General features: G+C 50.6%; 1 protein-coding gene across 2 annotated transcripts in view; it reads right to left on the bottom strand.

Annotated features, from left to right (window-relative positions):
* RALY (RALY heterogeneous nuclear ribonucleoprotein) overlaps positions 1-25636 on the bottom strand; it is a 125193-nt gene that overhangs the window by 63798 nt on the left and 35759 nt on the right. For both annotated transcript variants that reach the window (XM_037403004.1, XM_037403005.1), the window contains exon 2: positions 16833-16923. The gene's annotated coding sequence lies outside the window, so the exon portion shown is untranslated. The remainder of the gene's footprint in view (positions 1-16832; positions 16924-25636) is intronic.

The following is a 25636-nucleotide window of genomic DNA, read 5'->3' as shown; positions in this document are numbered from 1 at the left end:
TATGGTTTGAGGAGAGAGCACCCGCACCGCGGTGAGCTGCAGCGTGGCAGCGCCCTGGCCGTACCCGCCCGGCACGTGCAGGCACAGCACAGAGACCCCAGGAGGACACGCGCTGTCGGGGGGAAAGCAGTCGCGAGACCCAAGTTTCTATTCACATATGCCTTCTCCTCAGCTCCCCCTGCTCGCTTCCCCACATCCCCCCTGACTTACTGCCCCGCTCTTAGCCCCGTCCCCTCAGCACCCCCCTCCTCCTCCTGACAGAAAACGATGACACCAGGCAGCCCTGATTTCCTTCTCCACAAATAAATCCTGTGCCAAATATTGTGATTCATCAAATGAGTAAGAGCAGGACCCCTTCCTAGTCTGAACGTTGATCTTTAATCTCCAGAGGCTTCTGCCACCTGGAGTACAAGCTTCAACTCTAATTAACGGTGTTAACGAATCTTTCCACACTAGCAAGCTTTCAGTGGTGTTTTTCCAAGGGCTTTGTCAGAAGACGCCCGCATCACGTTACACTCCTGGGGGAAGCTATTTCGGAGAGCAGAGCCCCCGCTCTGTGCTGGGACACACACCGCTTTGTCCCCGGGGCTGGGGACCTGGCCCAGGGCAGCTCTGCTCCGCAGCCCCCACCTGCCTCCGCCGTCAGCGCGGCACGGCTTTGCTCCCTGGGCTGGCTCTCGCTTCCCTCCACAGGAACACGAGCTGCTTTAGGCAAAGACGGTTCAGATTTTCCTTTCCTTGGGAAATCCATGCAAGGTGGGAGGAATGACTGCTTCTGCCATCAGACCAAGGAGGCACGCTGGATAAGCCTGTCAGCCTCTGACATCCATTTTTTAGGAGAGATGCGCCCCAAATTCCTCTTTGCAGCCAGAAACAACTTCTGATCCCAGGGGGCTCACCCCACGTTCCAGAAGGTAATGTAAAGCAAGGTGAGGCCACCCTAGCTAGGGGATACTCTGCTTTTTCTTTTTGAGTTTGAAACCCCAAACGTTCCCTCTCCCTCTCTCTGCCCACCCGAGTCAGCACATCTCTCACTCTGCCAAGAGCAAGCTCTCGGACAGAGCTACTTGTTAGTTTGAAGTTTTATAGAATATAGATCTGTTTCCTTCCCGGCTCTGAACTTTGCTGACTCAAAGGAAAGTGATCTTTAATGATCCCCTAGATAGCTGTATTTTTCTTACCTAAGTGCACACAAATTGCAACCTACAACCAATTAAACAGACGGTTTCTCATTTTTTCACAACAAACAATTTTAATTCCAAAATGTCAATAAAGAGTCCTGCACTTTTATATTCCATAGCATTTGCAACTCAGCTCAGTAATTCTGGAGTCAATAATTAAAAGAAAAGGCAATTAGAGTATTAATTGAGAATCACCAAGTTACTTCACGTAACATATTGCATATTTACTCACTTGCACGCTTTGCCCTAACCGTTCATACCACACAATGCTGGAGTTCTTAGAGCAACGCATCTCTGCCTCCCCAGCCCTTCATCCCAGCCGTGCTCCTGTCTTTAAACACTGAGACAAGTGATGGATCTGGTACAGGGTGAGGGAATGATGAATCATGGAGGGATGAGCAGGATTTACGCTGAACTAAGCTGTGTTTGCTGATTGGAACAAGGTGAGGAAAAACCAGCCTGTTCGCTATGGAGAATTTTTATGAGAAAAAAAGACTTTTCTAAAAATGTTATCGTCCACAATAACCACAACAGTTTCATTGTATAAATTATACATTTTGTTTCCTGCCTACTGTTCTGGGTTATTTTTAGAACCGAAAAATAGAAATGGCCCAACAGAAAGCAGGTTTTTGGTACTAAAACAATGGCAGTCTAGCTACCAGCCCAAATCCCACTGCAGACATCCATGCATCCCTTCCACTGTCTGCCCTGGAAGAGGGTCTGGGTACAAGACCCCTGAGCCAGGAGGGTCCTCAGCCTCCGGGGAGGCTCAGGACCCCAGAGTGCCTATGGCCACATTTGCCCATGGTCTCATCTCGCACCAGAGAAGGGAGAAGGTGAGTATGGAAGAAGAATATGGAGGACAGTAGAGGAAAAACAAGTGAACATCATCTCAGGTGGGGCTGTCAGTTACTGAGAGCCCCCAGTTCTGCAGACACAGCCCAACAGGGACAGCTGCGAATGGCCACCTTGGCCGCAGCCCCTCCTCGTGCCTCGGCAGCTGTCCTGCAGCCTGGCAGTTTCAGAAATGGGATGTTACTCTTTTTTTTATTTTTTTTTTTTCTTCACACTAATATCCAGATTCATAGGAGGCATCATTGATGTGATGGATTCTTTGCAAATTCAAACATGAAGCCAGAAAAGCAGCGTGCATACACATGCCCAGACATAAAGGTGATGTACTCTACTTTCCAAAGCTCTCCACTGGAGGGATATTTTTGATATCCAGGAGGGATATTTCTGATATCAGAGTGCTAATACAGTTCAGCTTTAGATGGATTGGCAGCACACCACCTGCAGCATTAAGACTTCCATCAGCTGTCTCATCACACAAAGAGCAGCGTCTCTAAAAAAAACTAATAGAGAAACAGTTTTGCAAGTTTGATATTAATACCAAGGCTTAAGAAGAAAATACAAGTCAGCTGAATACAGGCACACGTTCTTCCAGTTTGGCGATGCTGTGGCCCAAGAATGAGTTTCACAGCACCAGTAAAGCAGCTCTGGCACTGCTGCAGTGGACACAGATGCTACAAAAGGTGAAGGTAAAGAAGCCCAAAACATGCCCTAGGGACTGACACGCTATTGCAGGCACTACAGAAATACTTGTGTCAGTGCATTAGGTTAGGCAGACCGTAGGACTGAGGAACAGAGGAAGGCAGGCACACGCGAGGTCTCACCGACCAGATCAAAGCTGGTTTGTGGTGCAGTAGGAAGGATCCTACTTCTGCAGCGTGAGGCAGCACCAGGTCCCGGTGATGAACCTCATGCACTTCTTCAGCCCTGCTGCTGTCCATGCTGCTGCAGCATCAGTCCCGCAGGGGCTTTCAACATGGCACAGTGTTGGGATTAGCCATCAGGGCGCTCCCTGCTCCCCTGCAGCTCCGCGGGGGCGGCCACGGGAAGGGCCAGAGGCAGGAGCTCCAGCTCTACTCCCTGTCCTGCCTTCATGAAAGATTTCCAGCACAGACACCATGACACTGGCCGCCAGATCTTACACTTGAGGTGTGGTGCCCGGTCTGCTGTGCTCCCAAGCAGGTTTTGGAGACGCTTTACCAGGCTGCACACAGAGCTGACGTCAGCCAGGTCCCTGCCTGCAAAGCGTGTGACACCTCTCTGGATGCCACTATTAGGACTTTTAAAGGCAGGACTGAAAGGACAGAAAAAGGGCAAACAGGAGAGCAGCGAGCGGCTGGCAAAGCCCCTCCTGTGGCTTTGTTTTCTCTTGCAATTGAGTTAGATGCTGATAAGAGATGGTGAAGGATTTTTGTGCCACATGCGGCTCTGTGACGGAGTTTCTGATCTACGGATTACAGTTTACCAAGGAGACAGCTCTGTGGAAAAATGCTTATGAGGAAGAAATGCCACCGCTGTAAAGAAAAGCTCAGGAAACCATTTTCTGGGGTCATTTCTCTTAGAAAAACAGCCCTATGAAGTCACAGACAGACTCTTAACCAAGCACCAGTGACTTTGCAGCTGGCTCCGAGCAGGACAATTCCGACATACTCATCTGGCCAGGTCCATGTCCTGACCCAACTCACAGCACCTTCACCAGAACTTGCTCTGAGGCAAACAGGGCTCAGCTTGCTTTCAATTACTTACGCAAAGAAACAAAGACAAAGCCGCATGGTTTTACTTCTGAGGTCCACTACAGCTTGGCAGATGGTCGCAATATTTGGGCTTGTGCCACAAATTAATCCAGGATGTTTTGAACAGCCAGGCATGGCTCTGACCTTCAGCTTTTGAACTAAGGCTCATCTGAATAAAACCCCACTTGCCAGACACAGAGCCTGACACAACACAAGCCCCCCTCTCTGATTAAAGCATTTACCAATGACTTATCCACAGCCACAAGCGTCTCGTATGCATCTGTGACTGTAGCGCAAAACGAGTAACACTCCCAAAAAGTCAAGCAGGTCATCGCAAAGTAGCCAGCAACATTGTCTGAGGCTGGTTTGCAAAACCCCAGTGGAACAGCTGTAGGTTAATTTTTAAATCAGAATATTTTTACGCAAAATTAGGCACTTTTCATAACCCATTGGTCAGGAAATCCTTCTAAAGGCAACAGGAACTGCCACACTAGTGTTTACAAGCCCTGCGTGCTGCCCCAGTGGCCCCAGTAAGGTGCACGGGCTGGGTGGTGAGCCACGAAACCACCCTCCCGTGCCAGGGGTGCCCACAAGCTGCACCTGCAGGGTGAGGATGCCTGCAGGAATTCCCTCATTCCAGAGTCCTAAAGCCAAACATCAGAGAAGAACCCAAATTTTACATTGCTCATCAGACTTTCCAGCAGTTCCAATTAATGCTGCTATGTTATGTGCAATCCTTAATTCCTCTCTGTATCATCACACACGGTACATAGGAGGCATTACCCAGGCTTTCACCTTAGCTCCCAGCACCAAAGCCCTACGACAACAAGCTTTTGCCCCCCATCTCCCCGCAGACAGGCGTCAGCGGGCTCTCCACAGCCAGTAAAGGCAAGTGCAGCTTCCCCTAGCCCCCCGGGCCAGCTACCAGCAGAGGCTTTCAGCTCCACTCGCTGCATCGCTTTCACCAGTCCATCAAGCCTCGAACCTCCAGGACCACAAATGCCATCATTTATACTCTGTTTTGGCTATGAGAAAGAAAAAGCTCACTGAAAGGCTCGGCTGTTCCCTATCATAAACTCTCCATGCACATATATGATTTTCTCAAACTACAAAACAGTATCACATGCTTTTATAATCCTATAGGTTTCATGTGCCACAAGCCGCGTCTGTGTGCATTCCTGATTTCTGCACAGCTACAGTATCCCTTAATCACCATTTTTGTTTATAATGTACAAAGGAAAAGCTCCAGTGCAACTTTTGACCCCCTGCAAATACAGATGATGTTGTTTATTTATAGCTCCTTATTTGCAGAAAGCCTATGGAGACGAGAAGAGATGTCATTCACAAGGGAAGACACGTACTGAATCCATCACCATGGGGAGGGGGCTGGGGTATTTCAGAAAAAAGCAACAATTCACAACAGAAGAAAATTTATCCAAACAGTTATGCATCCTTGTCTGTCAGTTACTGTCTTGATGGAAACTTCACAAAAAATAAAGCAAAAGCTCCTTTTTCTAGGTCTAACAGTAAATGGCGGTGCTCTTCCCCAGTTTGTAAGCTTGCCTACATTCTTGCACAAACTTCTCCCCTTGATCAGTGCTGAAACCCGGTGCAGCCCGACCCAGTAGTGAGTCCACCCCTGCCCCTGGGAGCGACTGCCTGTCCGCAGGCAACTCGGCAGAGAAGCTACACCAGGTCACAGCCATCGAACCCCTTGGACGGGGAGGCGGGTCACTGGAAAGGGCTGTTCCGTCAGCACAGCAGCCTGGTGGGAATTACCAAGATTGAGTTTTGAGACACTTGTAGACTGGGGTGAAGGCAAGCACCAGCAAGGTGGGGACCCAACCAACAGCAGCCTCAGCCCTGTTGGGCCAGGAGTTACAAGGCAGCAAGGTGACTAACGGGGGGAGAAATTCACCCAAGCAATTTTGAGGGGGAAGGGAGGGGAGGAGACCATGCTGTGGCAAGCACAGGGTGAAATCAAACTGGAGAAATCAATAAAGAGAAAGGACAGAGGGGGTGACGGGACGCAGGAAGAGATAAATTAAAGGCTTGCCCAGGTGTTATGATGGCTAGTGAGCAATAAATTAAATAAAAGAGGGCATCAGGGACAAGCAAGGTAGTGTGAAAAATTAATTAAAAGGAAGGGAGGCATAACCAAGGCATAAAACATGGTTGCTGGCGGAAAGATTAGAGGACCGAGGCAATGAAAAGGTTTTGGAAAGTGTAATAGGAGCCAAGGCAGAGGCTGTAAAGGCTGTGATTGTGTGTGAGGGTCAGATAAACAATGTAGATGCATTTTCAAGACTATGAGAAGCAGGAGACCACTGAAGAAGAACGGAAGCATCTCGCAGGAGGCAGTGTTGCTAGTGTGGAGGCACTGGTATACCACGCTCCATTCCTTGGCTTTTGCAGCCAAAATGCGGTGGGGGTATTGACGCCCCCCATCTGCCTGCAAAAGGTCTCCTTCCACTGACCCCTCTGCCCCTGACGGAGAGGGCACGGGTGCTGCCTGCAGGATGAGGCATTGCAAGGTGGCGTATCTTAGCTGGGTATCTAAAATGCATGTCTGCTGAGACACGAGGAAAGGGGTGAGCAGGTCAGGCTCGAGCTGGCTGCAACTGGGACTCCCCTCTGGCGCTCCAAAATGAAACCACGGGCTCCCTGCAGCCCCCGTGCAAAATTCACCAACATTTTGGACACTGCAGTTCAGTCTAGCCCATGACCTGACGTGGATGCACCCTGTGCCTTCTTCAGGCTCATGGGACTGGCAGCCTTTGGGTGATGGGCAGAGGACTCAGGGGAGTTCTGTGCCAAGCGCAGACTTACATCCAGGCCCCTGTGGGGTCTGTTTGCCATCAGGGACTTGAATTTGTCAGGTCTGAGACTGCACAGGGGAACACCCTCTTCCCTCAAGGGTTATCCTGGGAGAAGCCCCCTTCACCCGTGTAGGCTGAAGCTGTTCCACTTTGAACAAATTAATGACATGCACTGGGGGAACTGGAGATGGAGAAGGGGGTGGATGGAGAGAGTACGACTCAGCAGCCTGGCAGTCGCACATCTCACCTGAGCACCGGGAACGCGGGCTCCCCTGAAGTCCTGTATCTGCCCACCTTTGTGAGTCAGGAGCGAGGCAGCTCCCCAGTGGCTCCCTGCTCAGCAGCCTGGCTGTGCTGAGCCCTGTCTTAAGGCACCAGATCTCTGTGCGGTCAGGGCCCCAGGGCTGCTGTGCTGGGCACGGTGCTGCTGAGAGCTGTGTGGGGTCAGCCCAAAACCCTGCAGTCCATCGCCTGCTTCCCAGCCTCAGGTGTGTCACCGGGAAGGCAGCAGTTAGTCATGGGCTGGGGGCATGGCAATTTTCAAAAGATTTACTGTTGTGTGCCAGAGAGGGTAAGCAGCAGCTCATCAGCTCTGCGCAGAGCAGGATGGAGCGTCCCAACACCGCTGGTTTTGCACTGACAGATTTTCTGTTTGTAATTCAGGTCCTGCTGTCAGCTCTGCAGCGGTGGGATGGGACCCACTGTTCAGCCCAGACAGGCAGTCCCGCCTCTGGCCTCACGCGTCTGTCTCTTTAGCCCAGGACACTGGTGCACTCACAGGCTGCCCAAGAGCACAGGAGCCTCCTCCAGTTATCACATCAGCATGAGCAATGAGCTTTGTGAGCTGCTGGTGCCCATCACTGCCAAGCTCCCTGTGTCAGTATTTCATTACAGGACCGTTAATTGCACTGTAGCGCATGTGGGACTTTGCCTTTGGAGGATGTCTCATGAGGAGTAGGGATGCAAGAAGAAGAGCCAAAGAGTATTTGGGGGCATGTGTGGGGGAAATGATTACATGAATATTTTCAAGCCCTTCAAATCACAGGGGAAAATAAAGAATTGGACAAGTCTGGATCACACCTGCCTTTAAAGCAGCATTCTTTGAAATGAACAGGCTGCCTCGGTGCTCAGAGACGGCTAAGAAGATTATAAGCAGAAGGGATCTATGCCAGAGGAGGGAAGAAGAAATAATAAAGGCATTCAAAGCTATGACAAGCAAATGAAAAAAAGAAAAAAAAAAAAAAAGCAAAGCAGACTTTTTAGATATTCCAGGAGGGGTACAAACAAGATCAGTACACTGACAATGCAGCCAAATTTGGACAAGGAACAGGTTCAGAGCATCACGATGGCACAAGCACTTTCACGGGTCTCAGTGGCCACCGACCAAGCACTCCAGTGAATGCTTGCAAGGCAGGTTGGAGAAGAAGTAATGGATAATTAACAACATCAGAGAAGGCAAAATGGGCTCCCTAACCTCTCTCCCTGCCTTAACAAACCTCTCTGGCTTCTCTTTGAACCGGACTACAGAGAGCAAAGTGATAGTTCATTGTACCCTACACATAATAGGAAGCAGGTAAGGTCTCAGGGAAGCTGTAGCATAAATAGAGGAGGAAAAGTGTGTATTTCCACTCCTTAACATACCAGAGCAAAGACACAGGGGGTATTAGGACTCTGTCCAACCAAACCTCAGTCTGGGTTCAGCGCAGTGCGGAGCTGGGCACCGCAGGGCTCCGGCCACAGGCTGCCTGCGCTGGAACCACAGCTGAGCGTGCCGCTCCCACCACCCCACTCCGCGTCTCACCGTCACGCTGCCGGTCCTTATTTTGTGAGCACGTCTTATGATTAATGAACTCTGTCTCCACAGATCCTGGAGTCATTTCCCACACCTCTGCTAGTTTTGCTAGTGAGATTCAGTGGGAATTTTGGCACACAGCAAAACCAAAAGCTGCCTTGTTCTTCCATACGAAGGCACAACAAGCAAGTGACCGAGAGCCTCTGGGTCACTGCGAGGTGACGGGGGTGTCACTTATAGCCCAGCAGTTGGCAACTAGCTTCCCAGTGGTTTAAATTAACACCAGGGAGTGCACAGGTGGAGCAGGCTGGGTGTCAGAGCATGGTCAGGCTGTGCAGCTTACCTGGGCAGGCTGCTGGGGACAGACCCTTCCACCTGCGCGCGTGGACTCTGTCACCGACGTTTGCCCTGGACCTGTATTGCACTAAGCTGCGTGTCCCCAGAGTCACGGGGCAGGCAGAACTGCTGAGCAGGTTGACGTTCCTTTCCCAAGTTATTTTTCCAAATATAACCACATTTGAAGCTTTTGCTCTTTAAAACACTAATTCCTATAATTACTAACCCTCCTAACTACAAAGAGTCATTGTTCAAAGGCATGGTGTTAACAACACCCTCAGCTCACCCAGCTTCAGAGCGCCCTGAGACTGCCCTGCACACAGCACCTTCAAAGCAGAAATCTGTTATTCAAGAGGATTCAGTTCAGAAGCTTTGCTATTTCCTGGGTTTGTGCGTGTTGGAAGAAATTGAGGTATAATGCACACATCCACCCCGTGGCCAGGCACACTGAGGTGGGCACTGCAGACCCACCACCACCTCTCCAGGCTGAGCTTGCCGACACCGCTGCTCCAAGCCATGACGCCGCTGCTGGGGGAACCCCAGAGACACCCCAGGTTCCGTTTTGTGCTCGTTGCAACCCAGGCACATGTTCAATCTGTAACTGCAGCCAGCAGGCGAGATGGGGCACAACAACCCACGGGAGGCGAGCAGGGCGCAGGTGCCACATTCTCGTTCCCAGACAGCATGGCAAAACCAGGCTTTTAGGGAAAGATGCAGAGGAATGAAACTGGGTTTGATTATGGGGCTTTCCCCCCGCATACAGGAGAGAACAGGCAAGAGACCAAGCTGCCAGGGTCCCCGCTTGTCCCTCCTGTGAAGGGGGTAAGAAGAGCCCATGACCAAGAGCTTGCCTACCAGAGGAAAGCTGGGGACCCAGATCAGTCCTCCAAGGTTACCCAGCACATCCCAAGGTCACCCTTACTGATCCACAGACCCTGGGTTTTTCGGTTGAACCTCCACTCTCAGGAAGAAAACAAGAGAGGATTTTAGCACACAAAAAAAGCCCTGCACAAAACCTACCTCACATCATAAACACAGGGTGCATGGTACCATCCAGCATCCTCTGGATGTCACAGCACACAGGGAAAGGAATCCAGCCTAACGTCTCCAGGCAGCACAAGGTCCCTTACATTAGCACCATGTCTGTGTGTCACACCACTGCTTGCAAAGGTCAGTGCCTCACAGAAGAAGCACATACAATAATGAAATGCTACAGAAGGGGGAGAGTAAAATAAGCAATTTTTTGGCTCATTTCCTGAAACCTCCAATTTAAGCCAAGCTGGAAACAAATCTCAGGCCTGGATTTCTACTGATGAAGGAACGTGGCCATCTGCCTGTTTGTCTTTTCTGCATTTCTTGCTAACCCTTATTTCTCTCCTTAAAAAAACAGAAAAAAATCCATGCTCACGTGTCATATTTGATGCATCTGACAAGGTCAGAGCCATCATATCCCATCAAGCACGCGCCAACACAGCCTTGCAAAGGGAAGCTGAGAAAAGATGTGCAAAGAAAGATCTATTTTTGTATTTTCATTTTAAGGCACCCCCTGAACTTCTGCTTTCTGATTTACCTTCCAGCTCTGGTACTGAGAAGTGCAGCCAGAAAGCTGCATCTGGTTAGGCGAGGAGAGTGAATGAGCAGCACTGGGGATCTCGTCTCCTGTCCCCAGTGTCTGAGCACCTCATGGAGCAACATTTTCATGGTCAGAACACCAGTTCAAACCGGAGCAGAAAGACTGTTCCCCTTTGGAGGCTGAGAATTGAGAAATTCAGGCCCAGCTCCTCAACGCTGACTCCGACAGCTGAAGCCCAGCCCACTGGCCAGGGAATCAGGGAAAATTGCAGTGGAGAACTTGAACCCTGAGGCAGGCACTTAAACCTGTCTCCATCTAGTATTAAATCCTGTCCTCTGGCCTTTCTCTCCATAATGTGCAATACTGCTTGAGTGGACAGCACGTGGTTCTTGGCAGGAGAGGCAGAAAACACCTCGTAGGTGATGTGGAAAACAAGCCAAGCTGGTAGGACCTGGTGGTTCGGAAAGAGGTGAGACGAACCCATTCTCATCCTTCCGTCCACCAGCTAGTTTCTCTAAGAGGGATTTAAGGTGTCAGTAAATACAACCCACCTCACTCCAAGCCTGTAAGCACTCCCTTGAGCTCTTCACACATTCATTCCAGCTGGGGTCCCACTCAGCGAACACATACACACAGCCGGGGGATGCACCTGTGATGGACCACCAACACCCAGGGCAGCTCCAGCCTTCTCTCTGGAGCAACTCGGAAACTTCTAAGGTTTCATTCTGCAAACATTATCACCTGAGGCATTATCCTCATCCATGCAGAAGAAATGACTTGTGTGATCATCTGTCAGCTGGTGCTTACACCAGCATTTATTTGGGAAAAGATTTTACACTTTCTGTTCATGCACTACCTTAATCTGAATTAACCTTCAAATCTTGATAAGCTCTGAGAAACAGATAGTTTCAAAAAGCAAATCCAGATAAGAAAAAAAAAACAACAAATCCCCAAATCAGATAATTTAATTTGACATGTTATTTTGATAAGATCAAGATTTGCAGAAAACTTAATTCTCAGATACAGTATTCATTATGAATCACTTGCTCAGCTCTTAAAAGAATCAAACATTTTGGTTGATCGCAGGAAACCAGCTCAGCTCTAGAAATTAATCGTTGATCCAGGAAGGTACTATTAACCAATGGCTTTCTTTGAGCAAAAGAGTTTTGGCCAAATTCATAGGTTTAAAATTAGACACATGCTTGAGGTTTTTTGGTTTACCAAGGTTTTAAATGCCAAACCAGGTACAGTACCATACTGGATCATGTGAAGACATTTCTGATTTTCTGTCCAGCCTTGGGGTCCTTTGATAACACCAAGTGCTCTGCTCTTCTCACATATCGAGAGATGACTGAGCTACAGAACTTCCCGCTCGGACACCATCAGCTGGAAGGCCCAGAGCCGGCGGGTGGCCCAGAGCCGGAGGATGGCCCAGGTGGAGCTGCTGGCCATGGCCTCCGATGTGATCATCACTCGGCATGTGGAAACGCCACAGCTTTCCTGCTGTCTCAGCAGCATGATTGAGACCTTCATGCAACTGACTGCCTTATTTAAAAGCAACCACGGGGGCAGAGCAATGAGGCTGTTTATAAAGGGTTAATTACCATCTCATCTTCCACCGACTCAGCCCCAGCAGAGCTCTGCAAGCCTGGTACGGGCAGAAGTGAGGAAACAGCTTCTCAGGGAAGGTCAGCGCCTGGCGTTCCCCTCTGAAGGCTCCAGCACGAAGAATGGCAGTTCAGCATGTCAGGGCTTGGCTCCTACTGTAAAACCTGATCCTTTATTGGAACTCCTTGGGTTCCCACTCAAAGCCAGCTAAGCCCAGCTCCGCATAGGCAGAATGCATGTGGAGGCAAAGGGAGGGGACCGCTCCATCACGGAGAACTTCAGAGCTGGCTCACACCAGGATCTGAGCCTGCAGACCACACTCCTGGTGCCTGCAACTGCTAAATGACTCCAAATCATCTTCAATCCAAACAAGCCTCGACACGCTCTGCTTTCACGACAAGCTTTAGTGCTGAGTTTAGTGCATGAACATGGCTTTTCCAGACCCAAACTCATCTACTTCCCTGCAGAGAGAGGTCACGGACTGGGATCTCTGTGTGAGGAGAGTGCTCCTCTCACCTTGGATTTGTTGGGCCCTGCAGCCTGCTCTCACCAGGTGAGCATGAACCTACTCAAGACAAAACCTGTCCCAGATGAACCAGCTGCCTGGGAACATCCTCCAGCCAGCCGCTTGCAAATATCGCACATGCCATTAGATTATTTCCAGCACAGACACGTGGGCAATCCTTCCCGACTTTGAAATTATTTTTAAGTGGGTCTCTGCATTTATTTACCGGAGATGAGGAGTGGTTAGTGTTAGCTTTGGAGGGAATTTCTGTTCTTGTCCTCCACAGCCCAGACCACCATTCTCCCCATCCATGGCTCGCAGCCCCCGTGTCAGCTCTGCCTTGAGACAAGAATTCTGGCCCTATCTCATAGGGGACCTCACCACGCTAAGTCCATAGCAAAGCAAAACCTCTTCAGACACACCAGGATTCCCAGAACTTTGGCAGAAATCATCAAGACAGATCTATCCTCTCTTGGGTCTCAATGCTCCCATTGCTGCAGCATGCTGGGTGTGTGCATGCTTGAACCTGCTTATCCCCACAGTTCCCATTCATTTTCTGGGACAGCCTGGGGACCCTACTGGGTCTACAGAGAGCCAGTATGGGTGTGACAGACTCTGGGCTCACCTTCCAGGCAGATTTTTAACTGGTTCTCCCTGCCTTACCTCTCAGTTTGCCCAGAAGGGACCTCCTTCTTGCTGCCTTTTACACAGCCCTATTCTGACCCAGCGGTTTGCATTGTACCCGTGGCCAAAGCAGGCTGCAGGTGACAGCACACATGTCCAGCACTCCATCTGCAGAAGCCATGGTACGAATGGGCATTGTATCCCAATTTCTGCACCTCCACGTCAGCTGCCAGCAATGGCTCCCCCTGCTAGGAGCATGCTCTGGGCTCTGCGGCAGGCAGCAGTGACAGGTCTGACGCCTCTTCTACCTTTTATCACTGAACAAACCACATACTTTGTTTTATCTGCTGGGAACTGTCTGAGGGTAGTTTCAATTATCTGGGCTTCTTCTCCCTTCCTTCGAGGTTTTCAAGAACACACAAGCCACTGAGGATGGCTGAATTTTACTGCATCCTTGCAAACATTTGCATTTCACGAAGCCTGTCCATGCTCAGAAACACACGGGGCTGGGGACAGGGCTCCAAAAGCCAAGCGCACTGCACCCTGCTCTGAGCTACCCAGTGCTTCAGCTTCACCTGCTCCTCCACCGTAACCCCTGCGCTGGGAAGGGGTGCTGCTGATGAAATTGCATTCAATAGCCTTCACAGCGCATGCTTGCAGAAGTATGCAAAAAATAAAAAACTTGCGCATGCACATATCGGAACCCACACCATCTAACTGCCCGCAGAGGAATTAACGATTAAAAAACCCAGAGAAAACACGCCACAACGGGCAGAGCCGCTCGCCGCCACTTGCCCACCCTGCTGAAACGTTAGAGCTGCAAAGTGAGCGCTGCAAAGAGCGGAGCCAGCAGCTGCCAGGCTGCCCCTCTCTCCTGGCTGTGCACACTGCTGCCGCTCCTGCAGGGCTGAGCTTGGGTGCCGAGGGTTCGGGACACCTGTGGAGCCTCTGGGAAGAATTACAACTCCATGGTCAGACACCCCAGTTACACCACTGCCCATCATTTCCTTGACAAAGGCACCCTGGACACAGAGGGGAGCTGGGTGCCACTGCCAGGCTGTGTCAGCCCTTAGCTGAGCCTGCGCCCACCAGCACCCGCACTGGGCACCGACACCTGCGACCTCCTCCTGACCCGCACTGCCCCTTCTAAATTAAGAAACCTGTTACATCGCTTCCTTCCTTGGCCCACGGGGTGCTAAGAAGGTCATTACCAGATCATAGCTTAAAGGGCTACCGAGTGCCATCCTAATCCTGGAAGGACAGGAACTGCCGGAGCTGTTAAATGACCTGAACAAGTGATTACAGTCTGGATTTATTTGTGATTAGACACTGTGATGGCCCGCTCCAACACTGCGATTTTTCGAAGGTAGACAGAAAATTTCAACTATCGAGTTTTTGCTGAGCTACCTAAGGATGCTTTGTGTCCTCTCACTATGGGACACTTCCAACCCCGTATAGGAGGGCTCAATAACAGGTATTTCTGTGACTTTCCCTGCATTGCCAAAATAATGGGCACTTTCATCAGCCCTCCTAGCTCTCCAGAGTTACTCTCGATGCTCTTCTCCAATTGCCTGAATAACAGATATTTTCACAGCTTTTTCTGCATCCCCCAAGAAACAGGTAGTTTCACAGCTCCCTCTGGAATCAACCTTTATTCTGTGCACTGCCAATAATTGGAGGGAGAAGTGAAAAATGAAAGAGCAAATAATCAACCAGCAGTGTTCAAGAATTCAGAAGTCCTGTGAAAGGGAAGAACCCACAGATTGAAGAAGGTGCTGCAATTCAAGCCCTGCAGGCTGTGCACACAGGATAAAAGACACTTCCCTCCACTTACAGTAAATACCTTGTACAAGAAGACTCCTCCACAGTTGAAAAGCACTGTTTAAAATGCCAACAGCCAAACCAAAACTTTGAAAAACTTTTGGCAGTGTTCCTTTTTAAAATGTCTTGAAAATTAAAAAAAATAAGGTATTTCTTCAATGCTGCCGAAGCCTGTAATTTCATTTGCTGAGTTAAATCCTGGTCTACGGAATTAGGGCACAGTAGTTCTCTTATTCATGCAGAAAAGGGTTTTTAGCCAGCTCATTTGTTTAACATATCTGTATGTCAGAATTTTTTGGTCCTACTTTGTGTCAAAATATTCTCAGTACTACTAAAGAAGGTATATTAAACTAGAAGCAGAAAATGGTTTTAGACAAATCATAAGCAAACTCGAATTGCCTTTCTGCTTCAACTGCCTGATTATGGTTTGAGAGAAAGTTAAGGTGAATCTTTACCTCTCTGCTACTTGGCATTTCCTGATTCCATTTCCAAATGAGGTAAGAAGCGTAAAACTCTGGGATTCTTATTTACCGCACATGGTACCTCATGGGGTCCACCAAGGAACAGCAGAGCTCCTACCTGCACAATAAGAAGTTTTACCTGATCGCATTTATTTTTGCTCCCTCCTATGCAAGTTCCCAAGGAAAAACCCAACCACAATACCATTTAAAAACAAATGTGTTACATCAGGATGGGAAAACCTGCAGAACTGGAAACGGAGGACCTGCTTTTATCCATCTGTCTGGGAACGGGAGGGGAAAGTCCACGTCCACTGCTGAAAACGTTACACTGCTCCACCTTCACGTCACGAATTGCGCATGGCACGATCACACCCTGAAATCCTCACTCACCCTCTGCTGAGGCAAACTCCAGGTTTCATTCACCTCGAGTCCCGTTACTCCAGTCTTACCAAAACAAAACTCACACAAAACCAGGAAGAGATCTCCCAGCTCAGGTCTTCATTGACTTCGTGTCTCGGGAAGGACAGTGAGCTTCTAACAGCCACAGTGATTCCTGGGCCAGCATTTCCCAATACTTAGGTCATTACATCACCGGACCTGATCCCGAAACCCTCTCCTATCCCTCCACAAAACCTCTTCTTCCCAGAGGTGCTTTCAGCTCAGCCTACCTGGCCAAGCCAGGTCTGGGGGATGTCAAAGCTCATGTCCTGATAGTGCCATGTCTGCTGTCACTCTGGAGTTGATTATCTTCCTTAACTGCAGCCTGAGGACACTGCTGTACCTTTTGGGGATGGGGAAACTCCTCTGTCCCGATCAAAGCGCTAAGAAACACGGCCCTGATTTGCTGGCGTTCAAGGAAATACCAAGAGCGTGCTTTCTCCCAGCCCCTTTTCAAGGTGCCCCACTCTCCCTGTGCAGAGGCAGTACCACGGTTCAATCAGACTCTGGGCACCTCCACCACCACCACACCAGCTCTGCACGGCACGTGCCCGCCCCGAGCACGAGGTCCCACGGGTGCAGCACCCTGCCCAGCTGCACCCTCCTGCGCAGGGGGTGCACCAGAACAGTCAGGTGCAGAGCCCACCTCTGCGTTACCCAGAAGCCACGCTCGTATTCACTCACAACAAACTGCAAATATAACTTGTAGAAGAAATATAAGCAATAAATCAGAAATGAAAACATGCCAAAATGTGCCATGTCCAGAACAATCACAATCTGCCCGTCAGGGTATAATTAAAGCAATTTTGTTTCTATTGCCAATAGCACACAAGGGAGTGGCAGACTCTCCGCACATCCACGAACCTTTCGCTCCTGGAACACTTAGGCCAGACCAGGATAAGGCCACTTTCAACAGGCTCAAAGAGAGAAAACCTTCACCCTGAACCCAGCACAAAGCCCACGCACACAATTCAGCATCTCCAGTGAGGCTGCCCCAAATCCCACCTCGCGCAGACCAACAGCAGCAGCTGGGGATCGCAGGGATCTCTCCCACCACGCCTGAAGGTACCTCGAGACACGGTTACTTACCGGGACTGGTGTGGGCACTTGGGGTTTGTAAGTCCTTCCCGTCACCGGTTCGGGAGCAGGCGCAGCACCTCTCTACGGTCTCAGCTTCACCCTGCAAGAATCAGGACACAGAGGGGTTTTTGCCAGTCGTGGTAAGCAGATAATCCAGTACTTTCTAACCCTCGGCAGAGAAGGGTGTGCTGTATTGGAAAGAAAAGCTGATGGCTGGTTGTCTGCAAGGATCAGACTCAGGACTTTCTGAGCTAAGACTCTGAGCTGCTTAGCAAGGAGCTCAAACCAGGGCAGACAGAGTCAGTTGTGTCCGCAGGGCTCAGCACTCAGGAGAGCTGCTGGGGAGGTGGTTCAGACTGGCTCGGGCACGAGAAATCCCACAAGAACTGCTACATCATGTTAATGCTTGCAGAGAACAAGGTAACCAACAGAGAGAGGCAGGCAAGAATTTCTGGTCATGATGGCTGAGATTTGTTCAGGGAAAAGAGAGCTTCTTCAAACTGAAATATCCCACAGTAAAGCAGAAACTTTTTCTTTTTTGTTTGTTTTTCTTCTGTTTTGTTTCTGTTTTGGAAATGTGTTTTGAAACTGAACATTTTGCTTTGGGTCAGGCAAATTTGAACTGCAACATTATGTTGATGAAATGGAAATGTTCTGCTTTAGAGTCTGTTCCTCTGCATCCCCTGAGCTGCCAGGATTCCTCCTGAGACTTTAAAATAAGGTGCTTTCCCTTCCCTGCCAGGGGCTGAGATACCTGGCTGGACTGCACACAGTGCACCGATGTGTCACCTCGAGAGACCTGCCAGGCAGCAACACAACCAGGACATCACAGCTCAGAAGTGGGAGCTGCAGGACTTTTTATGGCATTTTTATGCTGGGCAACACACAAGCGCCCGCTGAACAGGCTCCTGGTGCAGCAGTGCCGGCACAGCCAGACCGGCAGGTGATGCTCCTTGCAGGGAAGGCTGCAGGGCACGGCTGCTGGTGCAGTCGGAACTGGGCTAACTGCTTTGGACATGGGATCTAGGTCTCATCAGCTCCTCACTTCCCCACAACCAAACGCACACCGACTCCTCCCCTGGTCCCAGCACTCCAGGCAAGAAGCTGGGAGCTGTAGTTGAATAGGTGGGAGGTAGCAAAACCTCCTCCATGCTCTGTGCTCTCCGGCCCTGGGTTCTGCGGACAAGGACTGTCCCTTGGAGCTCACAGCCTGCACGGTCCAGAGCTGATGGGAACTGGAGCCAGGTCTCCATACTCCCACTCCAACGCCTAAGCATTAACAAGGTCCAGTGACTCAAACCCATTCCCTCAAATCAGCCTTCTTGGGCTAGTGATGACGTACAACACAGGCAATAAATCACTGTGAGATTCCTGCCCTGCTTTCTCCATCCTCATCACACTGGTGATGCTCTCCACCTCGTGCCTTCCAAACAATGTCTCCCGAGTAACCATGGCTTTTATTGAAAGAACAACACTTTTCCCACCCTGCTCTGTGAAACACCCAGATGCGCGGGCTGCCCGATCCCACCGGGAGGGCAGGAGGGGCAGCCAGGGCTCCTGCTACTCATCAGCAGCGTTAGGGCCAGTGGTTATAGCTCGTCTGCTCAGCCTGCCAGGAGAGACCCTCCATCCTTAGAAGCTCAATTCAGCCTCAGTTATGCCACAGCATTGCAAAAGGTCAAACTGGAATGAAGCTTTTAATTAAAACAGAGGAAGCACTAAAGAGACAGAGAAATGAAGCACTGGGCTTCAACCAACAACGAGGTCGCACATATCTAACGAGCTGATCAGGGGTGACATGCTGGCTTTCACAGCAGAAGCCTCTGCACACTCTGGCAGTGCACTGAAGGATAATCCCTCCTGCCCTGGGGTTCAAAGCTCTGCATGAAAAAGCCACCACACTGACAAAGGCTAAAAGTAGGGGATGCTGCCACGTGGCCACGTTTCCCATCATCCAAGAACCCAACAAAACAGTCATGATGAACTCGCCAGTGCTGTTTCCTCAGTTCCCCTCCATTTCAATGGACCCATCATTCAAGTTTATTGACTCTCTCCAGAGATCTGGTATCATCTCTCAGATGTTCAGCTGAACGCGTGAAGTGCTGGAAGCAACGATGCATGCAGCGATGCCAGGAGAACTGGCCTTCGTGCAGGAGAGGTGCAGGAGAGGGGACAGAGTAAGAGAAACTTGAGGCCAAACCAGGTCTGAGCAGGGCCCTGAACATCAAAACTCCCAGAGATGCTGGGGAAGCAGGGAAGCAAGCGGCTCACAGCCAGCTCTGATGACACCTGCAGAGCCCTGCAGGACCCTCCTTCGCCGCTGCTTGGACAGAATGGGGCAGATGGAGAATTACAGAAGCAAAACCCAGCAAGGAAGGAGGAACACAGATTTTACCTGAGATCCGGATGAAGTGCTGAATGCCTTCCCCATCCCCCTCCCAAACTCACCTAAATACCTCAAATGAGGTAAAAGTGCTTGTCTCACTCCTAAGCCTCCTCCTGCTGGCAATACCAACCCCAGAGGCGTGAAGGGGAAGGGAAGTATGTGGGGCAGAGGGACACGGTGCATCAAAGCACATCAGAAGCTCTGACTTCTGCTCTTGGCTCCACTGTACACCTCCTTGAGACCAAGGGCCAAATTACTGCATCTCTTTGTGTCCCTGAGGATGTTGTTAAGAGCCAGATGAGGCTTACAAAGTTGACCAATAACCTGAAGTGGAAGCTGCACAGGAGGTGGCACAAAAACACCTTGGCACTAACAAGGTCAAGGCAGCTAAGAAAAAGTCATTCGCCTCTGCTGCTGCATAATCCCCTCTTTTCCCAAACGTACAGCTACATGAAACACCAAACTGTCCTGCCCTTACACAGAGTTTCTCGTTAGTGCACGAGCCCAAATGAATTGGGGCAGCAGGAGCGGCAGACTGCAGCCCTTGGAAGGGCTGGAGTCATTCAGCCGAGGGCACCGCCCTGGGATTCTTCCAGAATCACTTCAACCCACTGTGCTGGTTTTGGCTGGGGTAGAGTTAATTTTCTTCGTGGCAGCCGGGATGGGCTGTGATTTGGAATTGTGCTGAGAACAGCGCTGATAGCAGGGGGGCGTTCTCCTCAGGGCTGAGCAGAGCTCACACAGGGCCAAGGGCTTTGCTGCTCCTCGCCCACCCCACAGCCAGCAGGCTGGGGGCACCAGGAGCTGGGAGGGGGCACGGCCGGGACAGCTGACCCCCACTGACCCCAGGGACACCCCAACCATGTGGCATCACGCAGCGCATAAACTGGGGGGACACTCGGAGTGACGCCGTTGGTCCCCCAGGTCCCCGTTACACAGGATGGAGCCCGGCTGTCCCGGGGGTGGCTGAGCACCGCCCCGCGACGGGCAGTGCAGAATGAACGCCTTGCCGGTGGCTTTTGCTTTCCCTGTTAAACTGCCTTTAGCTCAGCCCACGAGCTGTCTCACTTCTACACCCCCCCCCACCCCGACCCTCTCCCACCTACCGGCGGGGAGCAAGGAGCGGCCGCAGGGGGCTGAGCTACCGGCCAGGGTTAAACCACAAAACCCATGATGCAAAAGTAAAGGAGCTAAGTACCCTGCCGAAGTACAACAACATCTTTCAAACAAAGTAACTGCACTAAAATGTGCTGGTTTATTTTCACTCTGGGCTCCCAAAGCATTTCCCTTCTCTCCCTGAATGATAACGGGCATAAAAATTAAATATAAATTCTCCAACAAAAAGCAAAATGCACTGAAGGGTAATAAATCATGGGGGCTGGATGGCATTCAGAGGAAGTTGGGGGAAAGAATAAAGGATGAAATAGTGTAGATACTGACTAAGAAATATCATAGACCCTTAAAAACCCAAGACTTGTCCTCAGGGCAGGGGACTCAACACAACAGGCTGAATTTTGATGAGGCAGCAAAGGGAACTTGCCCAGCGAGGCGGTGGGGCTGGTACGAGGTGCTCGCAGCCCTGCAGGGCTCAGAGCACGGCACATGGCCCATCAGCACCACACCTCATGCAGGGATGGCAACCCCAACAAAAACACCTTCCAGTTTCCCCAAAGCCACAAGTCTGCACCAGTTGCTAACTGCTGAGATCCAGAAGTCCTGCAAACAAAGTCCGTGCTGAAGGTTTGAATGTATTTCATACAGAAGAGGAGACAAGCCCTCCTTGCTCGCCCAGGGGGCTCGCGGGGATGTACCCACCGGGCTGGTGCTGCCCACCTGCTCCCAGGGCCACGTGCCAAACCTGCGCTGGCACCGGCAGTGGGATCGATCGAGAAATCCAGAAAAAGTAAACAGGAACCAGCCCAGTGCTGCAGCAGGGATATAACATTCCCAAACAGCAGATATCAGAGACTGGATGCTCCCTCCTCTGATGACCTGAGATTCTTACATCGGCATTTCCAGTAACCTGAAACGCTCCCCAGGGCATCACACAGAAGCACAATATTCTGGAAACACCATACACCAGCACCAACTTTCTTCTAATAAACAAGATCACCTTTAATTTTGCAGGTACCTCCTACTTCATTAAACTTAAATATCTTGCTCTCTAGGGGTTCCTCCTCAACGGGGGCAGGAAATGAAAAGACAGAAAATGCAATTTAATTGGGGATGAAGCTTCATCTTTACACTGCCTATCATCATTATGTATCATTTAAAAACAAGCATGGAGCAGGTGTGAAATGGTAACGGCTCTGGATGCACATAAAAAAGGCTGACACCAGCAGCACGCCTCAGCAAGAACCACACGGTGTAAGTGAAAACTCCTTTTCTCTTTGGTTTCTTTCTCCTTGTTTCCTCAAACTTTTCAGAAAAATTTCCTTTCCAAATGGGAGAGAAGAAACAGCATCTTTGCCAAGCGAAGTGGTTTGAAAGGAAGGGAAGGTAACTTCAGCATCACGTGCTGGGGCACATCAAGAGCCCCTGCAAAGCACGGGCAAGGGCGGGTGGTGCTGGAGAGGCTGGGCAAAGGGAGGGACATCAGCACACCACGTGCCTTCGTGTGACACTGGGACGGGAGTGCTAAATCTGCTCCTCCTGCTTCTCCCTCTCTGGGTATCACTTTGTCTCCCGTTGCCATCCTGGAGGTTTTGTGCCTGCAGGTGAGACTGGAGCGCACCACCATGGAAGCCACCTCAAGGTGCTGAGGTTTGCCCTGTGAGCCAAGTTGGGTGGGAGACAGTTTCTGGCTTCCCTCAGGTCACCCAGCCCCTTTCTCCATGCTCCAGCACCAGGAGGAACAAAGTGATCACACACTTTTGCCTAGTTACTACTGAGGGGTTCGGTCGACCTTCTGTAGAGAGCAGAACCAAGGAATAGCAAGGAGAGCCCTGCGGATGGGTTGTGCTGCTCATTACGAGGGAAAGGAGACCTGGAGGGCATCTTTTGAGCTGCTAGAGAGACTCCACAGGATTTAGGGCAGCTCAGTTGGCTCAAGCCTTCCCAAAACAGCTTCCACCAGTGAGGCTTTTTCATCTGAGGAAGCCCAAAATCAGACTCATCACACGTGCCCCTCCATGCTGAGATCTCCTCTGGCGTGGGCTCTCCATGCAGGCTGGGAGCTTGGACCCCCACATGCCCCAGCCCCTCCGTGGCACAACAGCGGACTTGGTACTTGCCTGCCCTCCCGGGCCCTTCCAACAGCTGTGGGTGGGTGCCACCCAAGTGTGGGGACAGACTGGCAGGAATCATGGAGAAACCCAACCATCTGACCTCCAGACGCACACGGAGCGGTCAGCTCAGAGCACAAGCGTTCCTGACAGGACCTACCTTCCTCCTGGGAGAGACGCCTGCGAGCCAGAGCAGAGATCTCTGCTTTGTGCACCTTTTGTGCCTTTCTGGACGTTATCAGTAACATCGTGGATTTAAACAACGCCTATTTTTCTAACAAGTGCCTTTTCTATACTTCTGACTACGGGAGATAAAATAGGGAGGAACTGACGCACTTTAATTAGTTGCCTGTTGTTGTCAAAGCCCTGCTCTCATATTCTGATGCAAATTCATGGCCTTTCATTTTAAGCAATACGTCAGTTTGGCTTTAGCCTTCCAGCGATCCTTTAATGTCATATTTTCTCCCCAGTGATCAATATTCAGATCCTCTAATTGGAACTTGCCTGCTCATCCAGCCCTGGGCTAGGTTTGTTTAGCAGCCGAGCGCATCAGACACTTCCAGTGACGGAGCCAGGGGAGCCAAACCTCACACAGCAGCTCCGGGCCAGAGGAGATGCTCATGGAGCAGCTCTGCTCCCAGCTCCCATGCCGTCCTGCCCCAGCAGCCACCCAGTGCCCAGCAGCAGGTGGCTGGTGGCAAGACGTGCCTTGCCGGAGGCAAGCAGAGCAGAGCGTTTCTGGAATGGAGATAGGGAACCCTGAACCACGTCCCAGCCCAGGATGGGATCAGGGACAGGTCAGTTTTCCTGTTCCACTTCAAGGGGCAAAGATACAGCTCCCCATCGTTTCTAATTTTAAATCACAACGTCTCCATCTTCTGCCTGTAAATTCTCTCCCACTGTCAACAGGGCACCAGGCCAGTTGGAAAGCTATTTTTCACAGCCTCGCTAATCTGGAGGCACCTCACTGCCTCCTCCCACCAGGAAAATGCTGACAACAAAACTGGTGAGCAGCCAGCAGTGCAGACAGGACTGGCCTTTAAGGCACCTGCCAGAAATTCAGGAGGTTCAGGAGCAGTTCCCGGCTCTCCCCCCGCTCCCCTCCTGACCTGGGGCTCCAGCCCTGTGTCTCAAGCTCACCTCTACTAACTGAGGCTAATGACACTTCCCACAGGTGGCCATGCAGATAGATTATTTCCTAAACATAAATTAATGTATCACAATGGGCACAAGGGCCCTTTTAGAATAAACCCAGGTATTTTCTCCTTTGGATCACCACTGGCTTTAGGGAATGAAGCCAAGAATAACATTAACCCACTCTACCTAGGGCTGGGCTTTTTACTAGATTTGTAAATTTGCTGAATAACCTCCCAAAGTCTGTGCTGAGCGAATTACACTGACGGTTCGTGCTGAAGTTTAAGAGGGGGTACGAGGCTCAGAGGGACACTTGGGTGTCTCTGGGCTGGCAGGTGGCAGCACAGCCTGCTTCAGTCAAGGAGGGCAGATCGCACCTTGATGAGCTCAGCATCCGTGGCCATCAATACAGAAAGCGCAGCAAGGTGATGAGCCCACGCTCAGCTCCAGGACTCCCTCCCATCACCTGCTGCCAGTTGTCGGCAATAAATATTTCTAAGGAACAGCAGCTGCCCAGCACCCTCTCTGACCCAACCAAGGCTTTGCCAGGTTGCCAGGCTTGGCCCACAGGGGTTCCACTTGCAGGAAAGGGGCTCACCAGGGACTGCTCAAGCATCACCCAGGATTCTACCAGGCTGCGAACCAAATTGCTTGATGAAAAGTCTTCAAGCCACCACATTGCTCCCACATGCCTGGACTGCTAACAGCATCAGGCACACACATTTCCCAAGCCCTGGCGTGGCTTGGGCAGGCAGTTACTCCAGGGCAGCAGGGTGCCAACTGCTCCAACAAACGTCTGCCCCATGCCTGAAAGCTGCAGGGCCAGGGGAAGCTCCACAGCAGGAGGCAGGTTAGGAGGGGGTTAACTCCTCCTCACTCAGCTTATTTTGTCATCTGGACTGATGAAATCCATCCTGGTGAACAGACACTGACAGACCATCATTCTTTTATAAATTAAATTAGGGATTGCAAGCTGCCCCCTGCGACATGAACACAGGCATCCCCTGGAGCCTGAGCTGCCTTGCTCTCCATCACTTGCCCAGCACTGACACTGCCTGTGGCAGCAGCTGGAGCAAGCAGAGAGCCATGCCAGCCTCCAGACAGCCCCAGAGCATCCCAGCTCAGCTGCCCTCCAAACAACCCCTGGGAAGCTTGGGCAACCCCATCTTGGAAACAGAGTGAAAAACACTTCAGCATCCCTGGCCAGCGCTGGTTCCTCCCATGTATAAAACAGAGAGAGGGCTCAGCTCCCAGGGAAAGAGGTGTCTGCTGAAGCAGAGAGCGCCGGGACCCCCCCTCCCTGAGACAGGAGGGGAGGGAAAGGGAAACCCCAAGCTGCCTGTCAAAACTTCAGCCCTGGCGATAATTGGTTTATACAATTTATCCCCACACCCAATTATCAGCTCAGTTTACTGTTTGATTTTACACAACTCTGGTCCAGCAGACCTGCTGCTGTTCTGCTTGATTCTGCCTCTTTCTCTCATTTATGTATACATCATCCAGTCACTAAATCATTTTTAATAGCTTCTTTACGTGCATGCCCTCCTGTCTAATTCCAGTACCACCAGCACAAGGCAGGTTGCAGATATGAAGAAGCTGACATTTCTCTTTTGAGTAATTTGCAGCGGATTTCTTGCCTGTTTGATGTAGTCATTTTGTTCTCTCTGCTGATGTGACATTAATTATTGTTAAATATTCTTATCTGTTACATACAGTTCTGTTTAGATAAAGGTCAGTGCATGAACCCCTGACAGTGCTTGCTGCTACCATGCTCTAAAGCCAATTTGTCACTCTCTCCCTTCAACACTCTCATCATAGTTTCAGTCCATTTTTTCCATTAATGCAGGCACGGAAGAGCACCATTAAAAATGCAAAATATCTCAGCTGTTCAGACTGGCATTCAGATAGGAAATTATTAGCTTGGGTAGCACCGGTTGCACAGGGAGGTCAGGTAATATTGCCCACACAAATGCAGTGGCCTCTCACTGAGGAGCTGCATCGCTGCCCCCCAGAATATGTGCATATTTCTGCTTTAATTGAAAATCAGCTAAGCCTTGCCTTCTCCCAGC

Source organism: Falco rusticolus, chromosome 10 (genome assembly GCF_015220075.1).
Source record: "Falco rusticolus isolate bFalRus1 chromosome 10, bFalRus1.pri, whole genome shotgun sequence".
Lineage (NCBI taxonomy): Eukaryota > Metazoa > Chordata > Aves > Falconiformes > Falconidae > Falco > Falco rusticolus.
This window is presented reverse-complemented; position numbering and strand designations above follow the sequence as displayed.